This window comes from Meles meles, chromosome 20, assembly GCF_922984935.1.
Source record: "Meles meles chromosome 20, mMelMel3.1 paternal haplotype, whole genome shotgun sequence".
Lineage (NCBI taxonomy): Eukaryota > Metazoa > Chordata > Mammalia > Carnivora > Mustelidae > Meles > Meles meles.
Genome location: NC_060085.1, coordinates 14,678,727 through 14,700,600, shown reverse-complemented (window position 1 = coordinate 14,700,600; position 21,874 = coordinate 14,678,727). Strand labels below are relative to the sequence as shown.

The following is a 21,874-nucleotide window of genomic DNA, read 5'->3' as shown; positions in this document are numbered from 1 at the left end:
ACTCGGGGGAGGCTTGCTGGTTCCCGGGCATCGTTTGTGAACGAGCAAAACATATTGGATAGACCTGGAGCCCAGAGCCCGTGGAGAAGGGCCCTCACCCTCGCAGGGGAGCCATTTCTTATCACAGCTAAAGACTGCGTTCCAGGGGCAGAGGCCAGAGGCTGGGAGCCGACACCCGGACACACGAGGAACTGTTTCCAATGGCCTGAAGCAGAGGGGCTGGCTCAGAAGCCCAGTGCTACCTTTCAAAGCACAGGGTGTATGATCCCGCCGGCTGCACACACGGGGCAAGCAGGGCGGCCAGATCCCGCCCGAGTGGTAAGGGGTCCTGCCCAAGCCCCCAGGTTCCTTCTGCCTCTCTTGCTGGCCTCCCTGGAGCTGGGCCCAGCGGAGGGCCTTCATCTGGGATGGCTGGATGCCTGCATGAGCCTCCCCCCATCACTCACATGGGGATCTGTCCCACTGGGCCACACCTCAGACCCAGGAGCCCAGCTCCCTGACAGGAAGGGGGAGACCAAGCAGGGTTGAGGTGAGGCTAGGATCTGGCCTCCTCTCCCTCGAATAGCCGATTCCACTTTCCTGGGTCCCTGGTGTGGTCAGCACCACTCGTGACCTGCAGGGCTGATGGTCCACGACACCTGTCCTGCTCCCTTGGGAGGCAGGCGTCGTGTCCGAGAGGTGGTGGCCAGGCACTCAGGGAGGGTGGGCGTCCGCTCTGGCCCTGGCCAGGGCGGTTGCTAGGGTCGATACTGTGTACACAACAAGGCCGGCTCACGTTCCCTCACAAACAGCTCCTGGCAGCGCTCCGGGAGCTGGCTGCCCGCGCCGCCCCACTCTCCCACGCCGGCCCCTGCTTCCTGGGGGGGGCCCAGGATCCTGGAGGGGGAAGTGAGACTCGGGAACTGGCCGCCTGCCCAGGAGAGTACCTCACCCAGGTAAACAGCTGTTTCCTGTGAGCGACAGCGGAGTCAGGAGGGAGACTGACCCCATTCCATCCTTCGCGGGTGGTTCTTGGGGTCTGCGGGGCCCAGCCCAGGATCCGTCTCCAATGGCTGGAGACCTCACCGTAAATACCCCACTGTGTCCCTCCCACCCTACAGTCATGCGAGATGAAATAGGCCAGCCTCCGGCCACAGGAAGGGGGGGACCAAGCAGGGTAGGGCCCCCAGCCCTGCCTGGGCACGAGTCACCTCAGACCCAAGACACCCACAGGCTTGTGTCTGAGCCTTGTGACAGAAGCCTGCATCGCAGCCAACCCTCAAGAACCCTGTGCCCCACCCCCCCCACCGCCCTTCATGGCCTCGGGTTCCCCCTCCCAGTAGTCCCAGAGTGGGTAGGGACACCTGGCATGTGGCACAGGAAGCGCTTACAAAACAAGTATTCTTGTCAGAGGCTGAACTGCCAGCTCAGGGAGCCCCAGCATCCGGCTCAAGCACTCCACAGAGCTGCCATGTTCCAGGCCAGAGAGAGCCTGGTGCTGAGGATGATCTACAGGACTGGGGAGTGACGGGAAGCCCACGCTCGCATGCTGCTGGGACACCAGCCCTCCCAGGCCCCACCTCTGCACCCTTCTTTCTAGCAACGGCCTCCCACCCGCCTCCCCGCTTTGCTACAGGACTGTCAGGCTTTGGAGCACAGCCTCTGGGTTTGGAGTGGGAGGTGTGTGGGCCCCTGCACTTCTCTGGGGCACCCTGTGCCTGTCCACAGGTGCATTCTGGCAACACAGGAAAGTGTCCACCTGGCCTGGAGAGGTCTGGCCTTTGTCCCCAGTGCCTGAGAGGTGGAAGCCCTCTGAACATTCTGCCTGACAAGACTATCTTTGTTTGCCTGCACTCTCAAGCCACACTGGGTCTATGCCAAGTGTGATTTAGGAGACAGGTCTTGGGCCACGTGGAATCAGCTCGCCCCCTGTAGGGATAGAGAGGCAGTCAGCCAGGTCTGTGTAAACCCCAGTAAAAAGCCTGGACCCTGAGGCTCAGGGAGCATCCCTGGACGACAATACACCATGTGTGTGGCCACACGGGGTGCTGGGAGAAGTGAAAGCCGTCCATACGACTCCACAGACGTGGGACACCCAGAAGTTCACGCACAGAACTCTCTGGGACGCCACCCTAGACACCCCTTCCCTTTGCCATTGAAACCTGTGTCCTTTCGCTTGTAATAAACCTTAACTGTGAGCATTTAACAGCTTCCATGAATCCTGTGTCCCTCGAGTGACCTGCTGACCTGAGTGTGGTCTTGGGGCCCCAACATTGCAGGAGCTGACTGCCCTTCCAGGCCTGGCCAGGAACCCCCAGGAGCCGGGAAATGAGGTGAGAAGATGCCAGCCTGGGGCCCTGCCCACGAACCTGCTGCCTGAGAAGGAAGGACAGCACAGTGACACCACCAGGCAGGACCTGATGAGCTACAGGTTGAAGCTCCAGCCTCAGCTCAGGTTGAGCCAAGCCACAGCCCCTCACGCATCCTTCCAGCCAGCAGTCCTCACTCTGTGTCCCCCCAAAATGGCACTTGCCCCTAGCCTCACCAACAGAGCTCCATAAACCCAGCATCCAAGCCAGGACATGTCGCTCAGCAGCACCTGCTCATGGAACAAATACACGTGTGGACACATGAGTAAGGGAGTGACTAAATACTGCTGTTCCTGCTCTTGAGGGCCAACATTCACAAGCCAGGTGACAGGCCCATTTGGAGGCCGCACAAGCGCCTATCAGAAGGCCCACATGGCTCCCAATACAATTAGAGGTTCAAGGTCAAACAGGGCTTGGATGCCTCCCTCCCCAACCCCCCCACACCCACCCCAGCCTCATGGCTGTTGTAAAGGTAAGTGCAGATGGGGAAGTGAGGCCGACATGAGGCCATCACGTGCTGGAGGCCAGGTGCTAGAAGAGGAGACCTGCATCTCTCAGGGCTCCCCCGTGCTTGCGGCCTGTGGTCTGATAGCCTGGGGCAGGAGTCTGCGCCTCCCGACTATGAGTGGCCTCCACTCCAGATTCAGAGGGCCTGGGCTGAGAGTGGGTGGGTGCCTCATTACCCATGCTTGTACCTGAACTTCCTGCCTTCTGCTCTCCCCACCCCTTGGCCCCAAAGCACCCCGAGTCTGTGCACCCTCAGGGCCTTGGCCTGTGACAGCCCCGCTTCCATACCCATCCCACAGGGGCCTCCCTGACACCACCCCACCCAGAGAGCAGCCCCTCCAAGTCACTATCACATCAGCCTCCAGCTTGGTTTGTGTTGTTTATTAATAAAGTTTTCATCGCGGAGGTTTTAGATTTACAGAAAAACTGCAAAGATGGTACACTGTTCCACAACACCTTTCACTCAACTTCCCCTAAAGACACCCTCCTGCCTTACTGGGACAAAGTTAGGAAAGTGGAGGTGGTCTGGCATCCCTGGCTGACCCAGACCCATTCGCGTGAAGCCTCCAGTGGGTGCTGCACTGGAAATGCCCTTGCTCCAGGACCCTGTCCACCATCCCCATCCGGGCCCCATCAAATAGTGGGGACTCAAGACTCACAGTTTGCTGGTCACACTGTGTCCAGCACCAGGACTGTGCGTGGTCACAGATGCCCCGTAAGTAGCACCACGTGTCTGCCTTACCTCCCACAAGCCTGCCGCAGCCTCAGATCTTCCCAGAACAACATGCGCCGTCCCTGCCTCTCAAACCCCCTTGCTCTCAGGTCTGAACTGACCGGGCAAGCAGCAGCAGGCCCTGGGGTCAGAGGTATCTGATCCACGATAGATGGCCTAGAAGCACAGCACAGACCCTGGCCACCCTGCGCTCAACGACTCCCCACCCCAAGCGTTACAGATGGCACCCCGGGTGTCCCTGAGTGCCCACCACGGGTCCTTCTCAGCACATTTAAGCAATCACAGTAATGCTACCACCTTCAGCGTCCCAGGGCTACCGTAACAAATGACCCCAAACGTAATGGCTTAAAACAGTAAGAATCTACTCTCTCACAGTTCAGGAGACGGAAGTTCAAAATCAAGGTGTGGGCAGGATTGGTTCCTTCTTAAAATTCTGAGGGAGAGTCTGTCCCAGGCCTGTCCCAGCTCCTGGTGGCTCCAGGGTTCCTGGGGTTGTGGCCGTATCCCTTCAGTCTCCGCCTCCATCCCCATGTGACCTTCCCCCCTTGTGTGCCTCAAATCTCCCTCTCCTTTCTCTTATAATACCTGTCACTGGATTCAGGACCCCCCTCCCCCAATCAAGAATGATCTCATCCTGAGCCTTCTACCTACATCTGCAAAGACCCACCTGCCAATAAGGGCACATACCCAGGTTCTGGGGTAAACACATGGACAGAGGTTTTGGAGGGATACAATTCAACCAAGACAGGCCTTTTTTTTTTTTTTTTTTTAAAGATTTTATTTATTTATTTGACAGAGAGAGAGAGAGAGATCACAAATAGGCAGAGAGAGGGGGAAAGCAGGTTCCCCGCAGAGCAGAGAGCCCGATGCGGGACTCGATCCCAGGACCCTGAGATCATGACCCGAGCTGAAGGCAGAGGCTCCAACCCACTGAGCCACCCAGGCTCCCAAGACAGGCCTTTTGAGAGCAGCACCAGCACATGCCACTTTCCAAATGGGAAAAGCGAGACTTGCCAGGCAAGAGAACTGCCTAAGGCTATTACCCACCCAGCCTGGGAGTGGCTGAGCAGGGCACATACTTTACTTCTGGAACTTGACCCCTGTGTGACCCCCACAGACTAGGAGGCAGCTGGACCAGAGTGTCAGAGGCCATGTGGCATTAAGGATAAGAGCACACCTGCTCCCCGGGAAGCCTCCTGTCAGAGCATCGCTCTGATGACAAGTCTACCACACTAACGCCATCAAGGTGGGACCCAACACAAGTCTCTCCGTACAAAGCCACTTGGGTTCCTGCCTTAGCCTGAGGACCCTTGTTTCTGGACAGGGCATCCCCTCTTCTTGACACAGCCCAGGCCTAGACCACCTCCCTCCACTATCCCACACAAAGTCCCCTTCCCTGTCCCAACCTGACGCCAGCCCTACGTAAACGGCAGCTTCACCAGCCTCTCCCAGCCCCCACCTTGCTGATCCTTTAGCACAGTGCACATCCCCCACCTCTGTCCATGCCCACACCCTCTGCTGGCCTGCTGGACACAGCCTCCACCCGCTGGTATCTCCAGCGAGGCAGAGGGGAAGCCACGAGACTGGGGAATGGGGGCCAGTGGCCCTGGAAAGGCCTGCCATGACAAACACCCACACTTCTCCAAGGCAGCCCCCCAGTCCTCCAGGACACTGCGCAGGGTGCAGCAACACCCCAACCTGCCAGCCCCGCCCAGTCCTCACCCTCTAGATGAAGCTGCCCTTGGCTCTCCCCATTTCCCCCCCCACCCGGCCCAGCAATCGCCATGGCAACTGCCTGGCCTTCTAATAAGATTAAGGGGAACAGACCTGCTGAAGGCTGAGCTCTGTCCTCTGCAAAGCCAAGGCCAGCGTGGGGGCCATGCTGCAGAGGCCCAGGGAGGAGCTGTGTGCGCCAAATGGACCTTGATTCCACCCCCCGCCACCACCATAAAAGGCATGCATGGTCTAGCCCTCTGCTCTCCACCACCAGAGCAGGTCGCTGCCTCGGGTGCTCACACTGGCACCCCCTCCCCCACTGGGTCACCCCAATGCCGTGCACCTGCACGGGATCCCCTCCTCCACAGCTCAGTGTCCAAACCCACTGGACTGAGGTCCTTCTCCTCTCATCTGTCAGCCCCACAAGGACCCTGGCACAATGGAGGGGCTTGGCATCCACAGGGGGAACCTCTGTCAGGACAAACACGTGAGTGTAGGATGTACTGAGGTGTACTCTGAGTACCAAGCAGGGACCCCTTTTCTCCCACAACCACCTAGGACTACCTGGACGCCCTCCCCACCACTGGTAAAATGAGGCCCAAGGGAGAAGGGCCATTGCCCAAGTGCAGAGGCAAAGATCCACCCGGGAGAAGGAGGCAGAGTAAACACTCTCTGGAGAGCATCGGGCACCCGGGGCTCTGGGGGAGATGGCTGGGCATGCACGGGTGCCCGACCAGGAAGGTCCATGATGGCTTTTCCTGTCCTTCTCAACTTATTCATCGAAGTAGGAGTCACACAACAGAAAGTGCACCCTTTCCGCACATATGGTCCAGCGGCACACAGTACACAAGCAGTGTTAGTTGTAGCCATCCCCTCCGTCCAGGTCCAGAACATTTCCAGCACCCCAAAAGGGACCCCATTCCCATCAAAAGCCACTCCCCATCCCCCTGCCCCTGGCAACCACCACCCTGCCTTCAGTTTCTACGGATCTACCTGTTCTGGACGTGTCACCTAAATGGAATCACATAACATGTGACCTTTTATGACAGACTTCTCTCACTCAACACTTTTTTGATTTGTCTTCCAAAGTAATCTCCACACCCAACTCGAACTCTTGGGCTCGAACTCATGACCCCAAGATCAAGAGTCACGTGCTCTACGGCCTGAGCCAACCAGGTGCTTCTCTCTCAGAACCACGTTTTTAAGGTTTATCCACATTGTAACATGTGTCGGGGATCTGCTCCTTTTTGTGGCTGAGTAATACTCCATCACAGGGCTGGACCACATTTTGCTTTCCAGTCAGCTGCTGATGGACATTTGGGCTGGTTCTGCCCTTTGGCAATTGTGACCAGTGCTGCTGCGATGGAACAGGCAAGTACTCGTATCCGTTTGAGTCCCTGTCCTCAAATCTCTAGGTAAACGGCTAGGAGTGAACTAAGGAATGAACTGCCCAGCATGGAGCCCAAAGCAGGGCTCGAACTCGCCACCCTGAGACCAACACCGGAGCTGAGATCAAGAGTTGGATGCTTCGCCGACTGAGCCACCCAGGTGCCCTTGTTATTGTTTTACTGTCATATCTAAAAATCCATCACCCTGGGGCGCCTGGGAGGCTCAGTCGGCGAAGCATTTGCCTTCTGCTCAGGTCATGATCCCAGGGTCCTGAGATCGAGCCCCTCATTGGGCTCTCTGCTCAGGAACCTGCTTCTCCCTCTGCCTGCTCCTGCTGCTTGCACTTTCTCTCTGACAAGTAAGTAAAATCTTAAAAAAAATAAAAACCCATCTCCTCAGCTAAGTCTGGGCTGATTCACACCTATGCTTCCTTCCAGGAGCTTTCTAGATCTCAGAGTCAGCTCTTCGGTACACTGTGAGTTAATTCTGAAGTCCCTCACTGCCCTGGTCCCCCCTTGCTGGCGGTCCCCCCTCACTGGCAGCCCGAGAGAGCTCTGCAGGGAGGAGCACCCGGCTGACCCTGCAGAAGCGTGCTGGTACGCGAGAGTGGCTCATCTAGCGTCCGCTGAACGCGGGAGGGAATACTGAATGAATGAGGGAATGAATGAAAGCGTCACAGGCGTGTGGCCGAGCGTGGATTCCAGGCTGAGTCACCCCTGCCCCCGGCCCCCCGGCCGACTGAGACACTCCCCAGCTGCCTCCTCACTCGTTCCCAAAGTGTAAATACAGAACCAGATACACAAACACCGAGCGCGCCTCGGAATGCCTTTAATCAGGCTCCGCTGCCGCTGCCAAATTCCCAGCCCCGGCTGAATCAGAGGGTCCTCTGTGAGCACGTTCTGCTTCCCTTGTTGGTGGCGGCTGTTGAGCACAGACGTTCCGGCTAGGATGTGTGAAGGGTCCCTCGGGGCCTGAGCATAGCACAGCTGGCTCATGGGGGCCTCTTTCCCTGTGAACGAGACCCCGGCCCTGCCAGCCGGCTGCTAGCCAAACCTGGGTGGGGACTTGCAGCAGCTCTGGGACGGGGAGACACAGCTTCACCTCCATTTTACAAGGGGGGAAACCGAAACACTGCGGGACAACAGGCTTGCCCTGAGGTCACTCGGTGACAGGAGGGGGCCTCAGTTACAATCCAGGGACTTTCTTCAGCAAGGCCCACAAGGTCCTTTTAAATGCTCTGCTTTCTGCCTCTGGGCCCCTGCACCCAACTCATTCTTTTCTGGAAACTTCCATGGAGCTCCTTCTCATGATTTAGGTTTCAGCTCAAACATCACCTCCTTAAGAAGCTCTCCTCAACCCCCTCCTTCTAAAATAGCCCTCTGTATTCACTCCGGCCGCCCTAACAAAATGCCACAGACTGGGCGGCTTGAACGACACTTATTTCTCCAGTTCCGGAAGCTAGAAGTCCAAGACCAGGGTGCCGTCCCTGTAAGAGCCCTCCTGCTGGCTTGCAGAAAGCCACCTTCTCCGTGTCCTCATGTAGCCTTTCCGGGTGGTGCGTGTGGGTGGAGAGGATGCTCTCTCTTCGCTTTCCCTCTTCTCGTAAGGATTCCTGTCCTGGCAGATCAGGACCCCACCCTTATAACCCCAATGCACCCCAGTCACCTCCTCCACACAGACCCTGTCTCCACACACCAGCACGCTGGTGATTGAGGCTTCCACTTAGGAATCTGCGAGACACACTTCAGTGCACGACACCCTCTCACAGATATGCTGCCTGCCGGTGTCTGCCCGGCAGGCCGGCCTGTCCTCACAGGTCCCTGTGATCACCTCAGGGACCAGAGCCTACCTCCAGGAAGTGACCCCTGGAATGGGAAACCTCAGCCTGAGTCCTCTGGGAACACCCCCCCACAAGCCAGTCCCAGACAAAGCCTGGGGGCCCCGGGAGTGTCCCAGCAGGAGCCCCCAAGGTGCAGGGTGCAGCGGTCTATGAGGAAAGACCTGCTTGGGGCCTGGCCCTGGAGAGCCCCAGGGTCCGTGAGGTGAGGGTGACAAATAGCGCATGCTCCCCTAGGGTTGCTGGGCTAGCAAGCCGCGATGGTGGGAAATCAGGGGCACCACTGCCCCAATGTAAAATGGGGCGGCTACTCTCCGGGGCTATGGGCTGGCGCAGCGGGGAGAGTACCCAGAGAGCAGCTCAGGCGGCTGCGAGGGTGTGTGACAGAGCGGGAACAGCCTGAGCTGGATCAGCTCAGCCCCTGCACTGGGCTGACCAGTGCCCCCCAGATTCACACCCAACCAGAACCTCAGAATGGGACCTTGTCCAGAAAGAGAGTTTTTGCAAACGAAATTAGTTAAGACTCTTGAGATGAGATCATCCTGGTTTTAAAGAGGTTCCTAAACCCTAATTACCACTGTCCTTATAAGAAGGGAACACAGAGGGGCACCGGGCTGGCTCAGTCGGTAGAGCATGCCACTCAGACTTGGGGTGATGAGTTCTAGCCCCACATTGGGTGTGGAGATTACTTAAAAAAAAAAATTCTTTAAAAGATAAGAGGACACAGAGACATGAAAAAGGCCACGTGAAAATGGAGACAGAGATCAGGGTGATGTAGCCACAAGACAAGGAATCCCAAAGGCTGCTGGAAGCTTCAAGAAACTGGGAGAGAGGCCTGGGACAGATCCCCCTGCAGGAGCCCCAGAAGGATCCAATGCTGCCCACACCCGATCTCTGACTTCTGTTGTCTGGAACTGTAAAAGAACAGATTTCTGTCATTTTAGGCCTCCCAGCTGACGGTTCTTTGCTGTGGCAGCCCCAGGAAATGAACCGCTACAGAGCAGTGTCCATGGGGGTCCAGGGGGAGGCAGGGCCACTCAGAGCCAAGCTTGGGGCAAGAGGGGACCCAAAAATTAAACGCTGGGGGGGATGCCTGGGTGGCTCAGTGGGTTAAAGCCTCTGCCTTCAGCTCAGGTCATGATCCCAGGGTCCTGGGATCAAGCTCCGCATCGGGCTCTCTGCTCAGCGGGGAGCCTGCTTCCCTTCCTCTCTCTCTGCCTGCCTCTCTGCCTACCTGTGATCTCTGTCTGTCAAATAAATAAATAAAATCTTTAAAAAAAAAAATTAAACAGCTGGGGAGAGCCGACCATGGGGACCCTCAAAGAATGAGCTAGGAAGGGACCAGGCAGAGGGAACAGCAGGGGCAGAAGTGAAGGCCCAGGGAGAGAGGGAGGACGGACAAGGCCAGGCCAGCTCTGATGGGCACGCACTGCAGAGGGGCAGGCTGGGCAGCGCTGGGGCCCAGACCAGGGCAGCGTGAGGGACAGTAACTCGGGGGCTGGTAACACCACAGTGGGCTCACCAGCCAAGGGAGTCTTGGCACATCAGCGGCTGCGGGAGGGCCCATCCCCCAAACACACCTCCCTGTTAGGTCATGGGAGCCTCCATCCATGACCTCATGCCAACCCCAGCCCCAGGTGCTGGGGGCTGCAAGAGGTGGAGTGAGGAGAATGTGGGGTCTCACAGAAAACACAGCTCAGCCCTGGCTCATGTGCCTCCCTCTGGCCTGCGTGAGGGCACCACAGCCTACAGGCCTGGGGTAGGATCTGGTGAGCTGGGGCCTGGGTGGCACGACCCCTCCCATTCCCTCACCCACACACTGATTGCAGGGTCGCAGGACGTCGTTATTGGACCCCCAGGAGGCTACGCACAGCAGACCAGGGGGGGTCTAGCTTTCACTCACCCGTCTCTGCACTGTATAAGCCCAGGCAGGCCCGGAGGAGGCGTGAGGGCCCCAAGTGGGAGACGGGGCAGTACTCGACAGGGTCCACACGTGGCTCAAAAGCAAAGCCCAGCACCATCAGCACAGCCAACAGACGAAAGCCGCCTTCTGCTGTCATCTGCTGGAGGCCACAGACAACCCGCACTGCTCTGGCGGCTTTTTACATTCCCCTATCTGCTCCCCCTAGTTCCACGTCACGGTGGCCACGGGAGAGGAAGCCGACTGGCTCACGAGGGGACAGGATGACCGACACCCGAGAGGCACCCCACCCCCCATCCATCTGAGTGCCGGGTTCCCACAGCACAGCCGAGCATGTTCGCTGCTGGCCAGCGTCCCCTGAGACAGGCAGCCAGCCCCGGCACACATCAAGGCCCTGTCCAAAGGGCCAGCGGCAGCTGGCTTCACCTGTGACTTCTGGAAGCTCTCCCAGCCTCAGCGAGAGGCTCTGGGGAGGCCACAGGGCTGGAGGACGACTCATGGCCAGGGGGCCTCAGGAAGGAGGCAAATGGCATCAAGGCAACTTCTAAAGACCAGGCTTAAACAAGTCTCTTGGAGCTGCTGGTTATGACTACGTCCAAGTGTGACTTGCTTTCGGGAGCCGATAAGATCTAGATCGCTGATATTTTTAAGTCCAAACCATTTGGACCCTGCAGCTCTTTCCAGGCTTTTCTCCCCCACCGCCCATTCTGCACAGCTAATCAAGCTGAAAAAGCCTGGGAATAAAGTGCCGGACAAGGTCAATAAAGTTCCTCGCCTCGTAACAAAAACAAAGAGCCAGAAAGAGGGAGGGGGTGAGGACAGGGTGGGCGGCAGGGCACTGGGAAAGGGGAGCTTCTCCAAGGGCAGGGATCCTGACCCCAGAGGCTCTCTGTCCACTCCCTCTCTTGGGCACTCGACAAGTTTCCTGGGGCTGCCGTGACAGAGGACCACATACCAGAGGGATTCCAACAACAGGAATGTATTCCCTCAGCAGGCCAGAGGCCAGACAACTGAAATCAAGGTGTGGCAGGGCTGGACCCTCCCGGAGGCCTGTCGGAGAATCTATCCAGCCCTCTCTCCCGGCTTCTGGAGGCTCTCAGCAGTTCCGTGGTGTCCCTGGGCTTGTGGACGCCTCATTCTGACCCCCACCTCTACATTCACACAGCCTTCTGGCTGTGTGTCTCCGCGCGGTCTTCTTGTAAGGACACCGGTCTCTGGACTGAGGTCCCGCCCTACTCTAGGCCGACCTCACACTGACTTGATGACATCTGAAAGACCTTAGTTACAAAAAGGTCTCATCTGCAGGTTCTGGTTGGACATAAATTTGGGGGACAGGGGACACTCTTCAACCCATCATAGTTACCCCATCCTGTGTTGCCGCGGACCCCCTGCCAAGAACGTCCCATGACGGCAGCACCCTCTTGCTCAAGCCCCCGGCTTTCTCCTGCAGCAAATCCTTGGGCCTCTCGGGCAGCGCCCACCCCTCCTGAGCCTCCATTTCTTCCGCTGGTCAGTGGAAGGTAGAGGGGTAAAGGTGGGTGGCATGTGGACCCACCCAGAACCCATCAGCCACCGCGGACACAACTGGGACCCTGCCATGCAGGTGGCCGGCAGCGTCTGGAGAGTCATTTGGCAGGGTCTATAGGGAGCCTGAACAACGTTCCTGCCCTCTGACCCAGTAATTCCACTTCTGGGAAGCTCTCCTGAGGGAGAACATCCAAAATGCGGATTTATGCACAAAGATGTTCCTGCACCGTCAGTCCTTAGAGCAAGGAGCTAAACTGTGCTGCAGGACCGAGCCAGGCCAGGGTGGAGCCTCCACTCTGGAGAAGAGAAGACGACATGTGCCTCCATGGAGGGAAGGCCCCTTCTGCAAAGATCCGTCCCTGCAGGCACAGGCAGCCCTAGGATAAGGCCAGGCCACTTCCTTTCCAGGGACGTCCCCAAGTGGGGCTGGACACTGGAGTGGGGGAGGGCTGAAGGTTGGGGAGTAGGGTGGCCAGCAGCCCCATAAATGCCCCTTGGGACAGGAGAGGAATTCTCCAGAACACAGGAAGGGCTGTGGAGAACCATGTAACTGGAGTGACCAAGGCCACCTAAGCTCAAAGGAGGGCCCAACACTCCATGTTATCCCCTCCAGGCCAGAGGTTGACATGAACCCGAACAAAGGCCAGTGCGATGATCTGGACAGTGAGGGGTTCTGTAAGAATGGGGAGGGCTCCCCGAAGACCCTGGGGAGGGACACCCCACTTGGATGGTGCTGGGAAGGGGGATGCTAAGGGTGCAGACGCCCCACAGAGTTGGTTTTTTGTTTTTTTAAGATTTTATTTATTTATTTGACAGAGAGAGACAGCAAGAGAGGGAACACAAGCAGGGAGAGTGGGAGCGGGAGAAGCAGGCTTCCCACCGAGCAGGGTGCCTGATGGCGGGGCTCGAGCCCAGGACCCCGGGATCCTGACCTGAGCAGAAGGCAGATGCTTAATGACTGAGCCACCCAGGTGCCCCATGAGGCCCCACAGAGTTTAGAGAGGAGACTCCCCCTACTCAGGCCAAGGGGTCAGGGGAGTGGCAGGTGTGTGATCCCACATATGGACAGCAGGTCACAGACATCACCCTGGTATACTCAAAACAGAGGGGCCTCCCCAGCTCTGGACAGGCCCCCCCAAAAAGGGCACAAGGATGGGAGGGGCAGGTAACCATGGTGAGGCAAACGGGGTGGGGGGTGGGCCGGCAACAGGGTTGGAAACCCCTAAACTGACAAAGTCAAGAACACAGTAACAGTAAGATCCAGCCGGTGCCTCCCTATCACGCGGGTGTCACTGAAGCACTCAAGGTGGGTCAACTCAGGTACGTCCAGTGGGTTCACGTGAGTCCTGGAAAACTTATGTCCCCATCCTCACCCCTGGAACCTGTGACTGACCTTATTTAGAAACAGGGTCTTTGGGGCACCTGGGTGGCTCAGTGGGTTACAGCCTCTGCCTTCAGCTCAGGTCATGATCCCAGGGTCCTGGGATTGAGCCCCACATCGGGCTCCCTGCTTTAGCGGGGAGCCTGCTTCTTCCTCTCTCTGTGCCTGCCTCTCTGCCTACTTGTGATCTCTCTCTGTCAAATAAATAAATAAAATGTTTTAAAAAAGGGGAAAAAAAAGAAACAGGCTCTTTGCAGATGTAAATTAAGATAAATATATTAGAAAGAAGAAATCTTCCTGTGTTTTCCAGGTGGGCCCTCAATCCAAAGACAAGTGTCCTTATAAGGACGCACAGGAACAAGGCCATGTGGAGATGGAAGCAGAGACTGGGGTCACACGGTACAAGCCAGGAACTACCAGCACCCCCAGGAGCTGTAAAAGTCCCGGAAGGATCCTCCTCCAGAGCCCTCGGAGACGGCGTGGCCCTGTGACACCCTGACTTCAGATTTCTGGCCTCCAGATGGTGGGATAACAAACTTCTGCTGTTGTAAGTCCCCGGCGTGTCCCTCGTTATAGCAGCCCTGAGACACGCACAGGCATGGCGCCCCTAAGCCAGGACACGGCTGCCATTTCCCCTGCCCAGGGGAAGCTGAGGCCAGGTGGGTAAGCCCTGAAGCCCAAACTCATACCAGGAAACCCAACCCCCCCAACACAGACAGCACCCCGTTACCTCTTCCTTTTAACGTGAACATGAAATTGACATCCCACAAGCACAAAAAACAATATACCTCTGCCCCAGCCCGAGACCTAACGGCTGTCACTGTCCTGTCATCTTGGCCTCCACAAAGAGGGGGCCCCGAGGAGGCCGCCGGTGACCTGTGTTTGCACTACGCGCGTCCCTCCACGTGATGCAGGAGGTCACGACTGTTGACACACTGACTCATGCCTGGCCTTCCAGGGGCTCTGAGGCAATGGCGGCCAGCGGGCAACCCTCTCCGTCCATCTGGGCCCTGCAGCCCTCCTGCTTAGAAGCCCCCCCCACCCCCCGCTTAGAAGGGCTCATGGCTCTTTAGGCATCCCCACCCCCAAAGGGCCCCAAGGCAGGAAACACCAAACAGAGAAGCACATGCCCTAGAGTTCCCCACAGGGTCCCCCAGCCAGCAGGCACCAAGCCCACTGCTGGGAACGCCGCCCTGAAGCGGCCACAGCCACGAACGTCTGACATGTTAAACTGTGTCACGTTAAAACTGTCATGTTAAGCTGGGGTGTGGTGGTGCTACATGTCCCGAGGCTGGGCGGCCCCATGGCCCCACGGTGCTCTGTACCTGCTGGCCTTAGGAGAACGGACACTCACCCTTCCCAGGGCCTCTTGCATCCACACCTGGCTCCCAGGTACTTCCTGAGCACCGGCTTCAGGGGCAGGAACACGGGGGCAGACAGGGACAGATGTGGTGGGGAGGCTGAAGGTCAGGGGTAAATAAATGTATAAACCACAGATGGGCCATTCACAACCACCAAGGTGGGAAACAACCCCACGATGAAGGTGTAACTAAAACGTGGCCCATCCGTACAGTGGAACATCATTCAGCCATAAAAAGGAGGAAACCTCAGACACATGCTACAACGTGGACGAACCTTGGGAACTTTATGCTGAGTGAGAGAAGCCAGACCCAAAAGACCACATCATGTGTGATTCCATGTATACGAAATGCCCAGCATAGGCAAATCCACAGAGCCAGAAGGCAGATGCGTGCATGCCAGGGGCTAAGAGCAAAGAGGTGGGGAGTGGAGAATGAATGCTCGCGGGGACAGGGTCTTCTTCGGGAGTGATGAAAATGTTCTGGAACGAGACAGACAGCATGGCTGCAACTGTGAGTACACTGAACCCTACCAAACTGCTCACTTAAAAACGGTGAATTTGGGGCGCCTGGGTGGCTCAGTGGAGTAAGCCGCTGCCTTCGGCTCAGGTCATGATCTCAGGGTCCTGGGATCGAGCCCCGCATCGGGCTCTCTGCTCTGCAGGGAGCCTGCTTCCTCCTCTCTCTGCCTACCTCTCTGCCTACTTGTGATCTCTCTCTCTGTCAAATAAATAAAATAAAAAATTAAAAAACAAAAACAAAAAAAACCGGTGAATTTTAGGGCTTCTGGGGGCTCAGTCGGTTGAGCGTCTGACTCTTGGTTTCAGCTCAGGTCATGATCTTGGGATCATGGGATCAAGCCACCACGTCAGGCTCCACACTCGGCAGGGGGGCGAGGATGTGGTGGCCATCTGCTTGAGAGTCTCTCGCCCTCCGCCCCCCCCCACCACATGCCTGCCTTCTTCCTCTAAAATAAAGGAGGTGAATCTCCAAAAAAATATATGTTAAGTTTTATCTTAACTTAAAACTGGGGGGGTGGTGCCTGGGTGGCTCAGTGGGTTAAGCCTCTGCCTTCAGCTCAGGTCATAATCTCGGGGTCCATTGAGCCCCGCATTGGGCTCTCTGCTCAGCAGGGAGCCTGCTTTCCCCTCTCTCTTTGCCTGCTGCTCTGCCTACATGGGATCTCTCTCTCTCTGTCAAATAGATAAATAAAATCTTAAAAAAATAAAATAAAATAAAAATAAACATTGGGGGCTCTTGGCAATCCTTGGTGCTTCTTGGCTTGTGGATGCGCTCACAGCAACCTCCACCTCTGTCTTCACGTGGCCTTAGAAGGACACAAGTCATTGGATTCAGGGCTCACCCTACTCCAGATGATCTCATCTCCAGATATTTAACTTAGTCACATCTCCAAAGACCCTTTTTCTAAAGTGGGTCTCGGCCACATATTCTGGGGTTTAGGACCCGGACACAGGTGTCTGGGGGATACCATGCAACCCGCTCCACCAGGGTTGTTGTGAGGCTGACGGGGAGCAAGGGGTGTCTGGTGTGCACATGGCCTGTGTCCTGGCCTGCCCTGGCTTGCCAGTCCCTGGCCAAGGATCACAGCCCAGTTTGTAATCATTTGGGCTCAGTTTTCCCATCTGCAACACAGGGCTCTCCGGTAAGACGGAGTGCACAGATGATTCTCCCATAGAAAGCGTCACGTGGTGACCAGGATGCAGTGAGCCTGTGCACAGACATCAGGGGCCACAGCACTTGTCCACAAAACCCATGGCTCTGGGCCCAGACAGCAGAGACCCCACCCACATCTGGCTGAGCCTCTGGCCTCAGCATGACCCAGGTAAACCCCATGTGCTTGAATGTAAGGCAGGTATGTCGCCGTACCTCTCCGCGGGCCTCACAGAGGGTCAAGGGACACACCGGTGGAGGATCTGTTGTGGGATGAACTGTGTCGCCCCAAAATCTACATCCATGTCCTGACCACCCTGTTCCTGGGAATGTGACCTTATTTGGAGACTGAAGATGACATTAGTTAAGACAAGAGCATACTGGAGTAGGACATGCCCTGATCCCCTGACTGGTGTCTTTATGAGAAGGAGCAGACAGAGACGCACAGACACGGAGAGGACCACGCAAAGACGGAAGCAGAGACCGGGTGACACAGCCATAAGCCGAGGAATGCCAGAGCCTCCAGAAGCTGCAAGGAGCAGGGAAGGAATCTCTCCCAGGGAGCCTCTGGAGGGAGCACAGCCCTGCCGACACCCTGATTTTGGACCTCTGGCCTCTAGAATGTGAGAGAATCAGTTTCTGGTGTTTAAGCCCCCCACTTTGTGGTTATTTATTACGGTGGCCCCAGGACACTAAGAACGGCCACGAGACCCCACACGTACGTGCGTGCGGTACGTAGAAGAGAGCGAGAGAAAACTTAAAACCTGTCCTTTCTCCGCCTTGACTCTGAACACACCCCGAAGGTGCACGCAGCTTCTGGAGTGAGCGAGTACTCGTCTCTATTTGTAGCCGAGGGAACAGATCCTTCGCAGTTTAATTTTAAATCTCGTCACCAATTGGATAGCACATATCACCAGCCGGAACGCCGGCCACTAGAAACAGGGGCTGCTTCCCAGTGAGTGGCCCCCCGGCCTGCTGAGGCAGGGAGCCAGATGGGGATGCTGCCGTGGGAGCAGGTCCCACACCTCCCCGGCCCAGCCCACCTGGAAAACAGCAGGCTGTGTCTCTGACAGGTGTCCGACTGGCCTCGGGGGGGGGGGGGGTCCTAGAGGTGACACGGAAGTCAGCCTTTTCCCTGCCAGGTGGGCACCGCCTACCGGCCTCCCTGTCCCAGGTACCGCAGGGCGGTCTGCCAGCAGCTGCCGCGGGCTGATACCAAACAAATGATTTTTGAAAACGGCACCCACATGCTGACACATAGCCTTGCTGGGGTTCTGGGAGGAAACCACCTCCTGCAAGCAGCTCCTTCAATGCTGCCTCCCCCCAGATGGCTGGCAGGGGCCACGGGAAGATAAGACAAAAGCGAGATGCCCTCATTACCACGGGCCCAAAATAGCTTTATGCTCCATTTTTTAGACATAGCACAACTATGGAGTTACATAATAACAACGAAAGCCATTTTGTGGTCTGGAAGGCAGGATCCTGGAGGCCACCCAGACCCCCCTTGTCCCCCCTGGGTACCTGTCTTGCCCCAAGCCCCCCAAGACCCCACATACCTAAGGGAAGCACCCACTGCAGGCAAGGGGATGGGGCAGGGTCGGCCCTCCGGCTGCCTCACTGCCCTCAGACCAGAAGGTCAGCCTGGTGAAACGGGCCCCATACAGAACCATGTGTGGTTCGGGTACCTGGACAGGCGACATGGCAGAGAGACCATGAAGAGTTGAGGCTGGAGGGCTTGCCGGGATGGGCTGGGGTCAAGCCTGAGCACTGCCCCGAGGAGGTAAAGAGCTGGCAGGGGAATGCCGAGGGGTCTACTCAGGCCCCCTTCTCCCTCTCCCCCTTGTCCCTTCCAGGAGAAAGTCCCAGCAACTCAACCTCCAACTCGCCCCTGGTCCCAGCCCGTGTCATCTCACACCAGGACACCCACACCACCTCCTCCCCAGTTCATCTGCCCGAAGCCTTCTTCCCTGCACACCACTGCCAGGAACTCTCCTTTTCTTGATTAGTGAAGTTCAAACCAGGGGCGCCTGGGTGGCTCAGTGGGTCAAATCCTCTGCCTTCGGCTCAAGTCATGATCCCAGGGTACTGGGATCGAGCCCCACATCAGGCTCTCTGCTCAACAGGGAGCCTGCTTTTCCCTCCTCTCTCTGCCTGCCTCTCTGCCTACTTGTAATCTCTGTCAAATAAATAAATAAAATCTTTTAAAAAAAGAATGAAGTTCAAACCACCTCACACTCCTGTTTTAAACACACCAGTAGGTTGCCACCCTACTTAAAATAAAACCCAACCCCAGTTTCGCAGCTCCTGAACACGTTAAACAGAGTCACCACACGACACAGCAACTCCACTCCTCAGCACACACCCCAACAAAACGAAGACTAACAGCTACACCCACACTTGCATACCCAGGTTCCCAGCGGCCTGAAAGGTGGGAAGAGCGCAAGGGTCTGCCAACGGATGAACGGATAAACAGAACACAGGGCATCCACACAATGGAACTATTCAGCCATAAACAGGAACGAAGCCCGGACACACGCTACGACCCAAAAGAACCTCAAAAACCCCATGCCCAGTGAGAGAAGCCAGTCACAAAAGACCACATGGTTCATGATTCCATGTATGTGAAACGTCCAGAACAGACACGTCCACAGACACAGAAAGCAGATCAGCAGGTGCCAGGTGCTGAGGGAGCGGGGCAGGGAGTGACTGCTCGTGGGGGTGGGGTTTCCTTTCAAGGGTCACAGCAATATTTCAGAACGAGATGATGGTGTCAGCTGTACAACACTGTGAATGTCCTAAGTGGCAACTGGTTGTTCATCTGAAATGGCTAATTTTATGTTCTCTTAAAGACCGAGGCAAATCAAACCAGACCCCATTACCACGCTGGCTGAGCCTTGCCATCTTGGCCCTTGCTCCCTGTTCCACCTCCCGGGTCCTGCTCCAGGAGATAGCCAAGTCCCTCGCCCTCGGGGCCTCTGTCTGTGGCGGCCCCTCCACCTGCCCAGCTCTGGGATGGCTGTGCCCCAGCCTGGGGCTGGCACACTGAGCCCCCTCCTCCAAGAAGCCTTGCCTCATCCCCAAGCCTCATCAGCTCCCTACCTCCTTCCCTGGGCCCAGGAGGACAGGAACAGTGTCACAGCTGCCTGGGGGTAGCATGGGGGTTGCCCCTGAGGACAAGAAGGCCTGGCCCCTTGGCTCTGCCAGTGCACAGTGGGTCTGCCCCTGCATGCGGGGTACAGTGGCAACCCTGATCCTCTTCATGGACCCTTGAGAGGACTGAAGCTGAGCTTGACCCCGAGGACTGCCATCTGAAAGCTATTAATGCACCCAGGACAGAGAACCTGTAAGAGACAGACCTTGTCCTGAGCTCCACACACCCTGGACCCCCCGTAAACTAGAAGACCCCCTGGGAGCGGGTGCCGGGTAGGGGGACCCCCTCCTTGGCCCTTGACTGAAGCCCACTTGGATGCCCACTCCCTGATCCAGCAGCCCTCTTTCTTGCCCCACCTCATGCTTGTCAGGATCCTTCTGGAGCCCCCAAATTCATAGCCCCCACCCAGCACCTGCCATGCTCCTGAGGAGGCTGTACAGAGAGCCCAGGCGAGCATATGCACACATTCTCGCTCACATGTATATGCACAGAAGCACGCATGCGCACCCAGGCATACACACCAACACAAACGTGATCATACACACCCAGCTGCCAAAGGCATACACACAGACACAAGTGCACACTACTTTCCACACACTCCTGTGTGCACACCTGTTTACAAATGCTCATGCTCACTCACTTACGCACGTTGACCTGTACACACCTTCACGTTGCCCCCTGGGACACAGTCCCCCGACTCGTTCCCACACCTGCTCTAGTGCCAGGCCCTGCCACCCGCAGCCATCACCTGCTCCCACCGCGACCCACCGGGTCTGAGCCCCAGCACCTCTGGCCCCACAAATGCAGAAGTCTCCCGCCTGGGCACTGAACGAACTCCGCAGCCCCCAACCCCCTCTGCAGGTGGCAGCCAGAGTCTCGCCCAACTGGCTACCTGAGCAGAGGGCCTCTCCTCACTGGGCCCTCTGGCCACCAGGAGCCACTCTACCAGCACAGGCCCTGCTCCCCCCCCACAACACTTACCCCTGGCTCCACAGAAGCTGTGTGTCAGCACTACCTCTAACAAGGATCCTTGGACCAAGGTCCCCTCCTTGGGCTGCAGGACCCATGATGGGGAGGCCACGGCTGTTGTGCCCTCTGTGGAATCCTCAGAGCCCCCAAGGCTTCTCCCCGCCTGCAGCCCAGCGTGGGGCCTGGCCAGAGCATCGCCCCCTCTCTGCGGCCCCCTGCATCTCACAGCTGCATGCATGCCCCGGGCTAGGACCACAGGGATGCACGGGGCAGCCCTGCACCACAACAAAGCGGGAGCCACGCCGGGCAGGAGCACCAACCATGGCAAACCTGACTAAGGAACGCGAGCCGGCGCCAAGCAGGGCAGGCATGCTAACTCCTCGGCCAAGACGAACCGCAAGTCCCGGGCCAACTCAGAAAGACGCCAGACCTGGGGGTCCACCTGCACACGGGCAAACAGCACTCCATTCTGGGCTCTGAAAGTTCTGTAACAAAGGCCGAGTGTGATGCCAGTGCACCGAGGAGTGTGGTGGAGTGGGAAAACGGGGGTGTCCGTGGAGGGTGTCAGGCAGTCGAGGGGGATGCTCTACCCCGAGCTGGGCTCAGAGGCTTCACCGTACTGTTGCCTCATTCACAGAGCTCCTGTTGCTGGTTGAATTTTGTCCCCCCAAAAAGAGATGTCCAAGTCCTAACGCCTGGACAGGGGAATGTGACTTTGAAAATGGGGTTATCTGCGGATATAATCAAGTTAAGCAAGGCCACTCTGGAGTGGGGTGGGCACTAACCCGATGATGGGTGTCCTTTTTTTTTTTTTTCTTTTTCTAATTTTTAATTCATTTGACAGAGAGAGATCAGAAGTAGGCAGAGAGGCAGGCAGAGAGAGAGGAGGAAGCAAGGCTCCCTGCTGAGCAGAGAGCCCGATGTGGGGCTCAATCCCAGGACCCTGAGATCATGACCCGAGCTGAAGGCAGAGACTTAACCCACTGAGCCACTCAGGCGCCCTGATGAGTGTCCTTCTGAGATGATGGGACAGAGACATGCCAGGGAAGGCAGACATCGCAGTGATGTGGCCACAGGCGGAGGACGATGGGAACCACGAGAAGCTGCAAGAGGTCAAGGAAGGCTCCTCCCCCAGGGCTCCAAGAAGGAACGAGGGGACCCGGCGACACCTTAATTTCAGACTGGTTGCCTCCAGGATATGACACAATAAATTCTTGTCATTTTAAGTTACCCGGTTTGTGGTCATTTGCTGCGGCAGCCCCTAGGCACTAAAACACACAATACCAGAACCCTAGGAACATTCCCAGGAGAATCTCCCCAAGACTGCCCTCAGGCCATGTGCCCCAGAGCCCAGGGGAGCCGCAGG

General features: G+C 57.1%; 1 protein-coding gene across 8 annotated transcripts in view; it reads right to left on the bottom strand.

The window, feature by feature from the left end:
• CRTC1 (CREB regulated transcription coactivator 1) overlaps positions 1 to 21,874 on the bottom strand; it is a 74,524-nt gene that overhangs the window by 30,913 nt on the left and 21,737 nt on the right. The gene's annotated exons all lie outside the window — the stretch shown is intronic.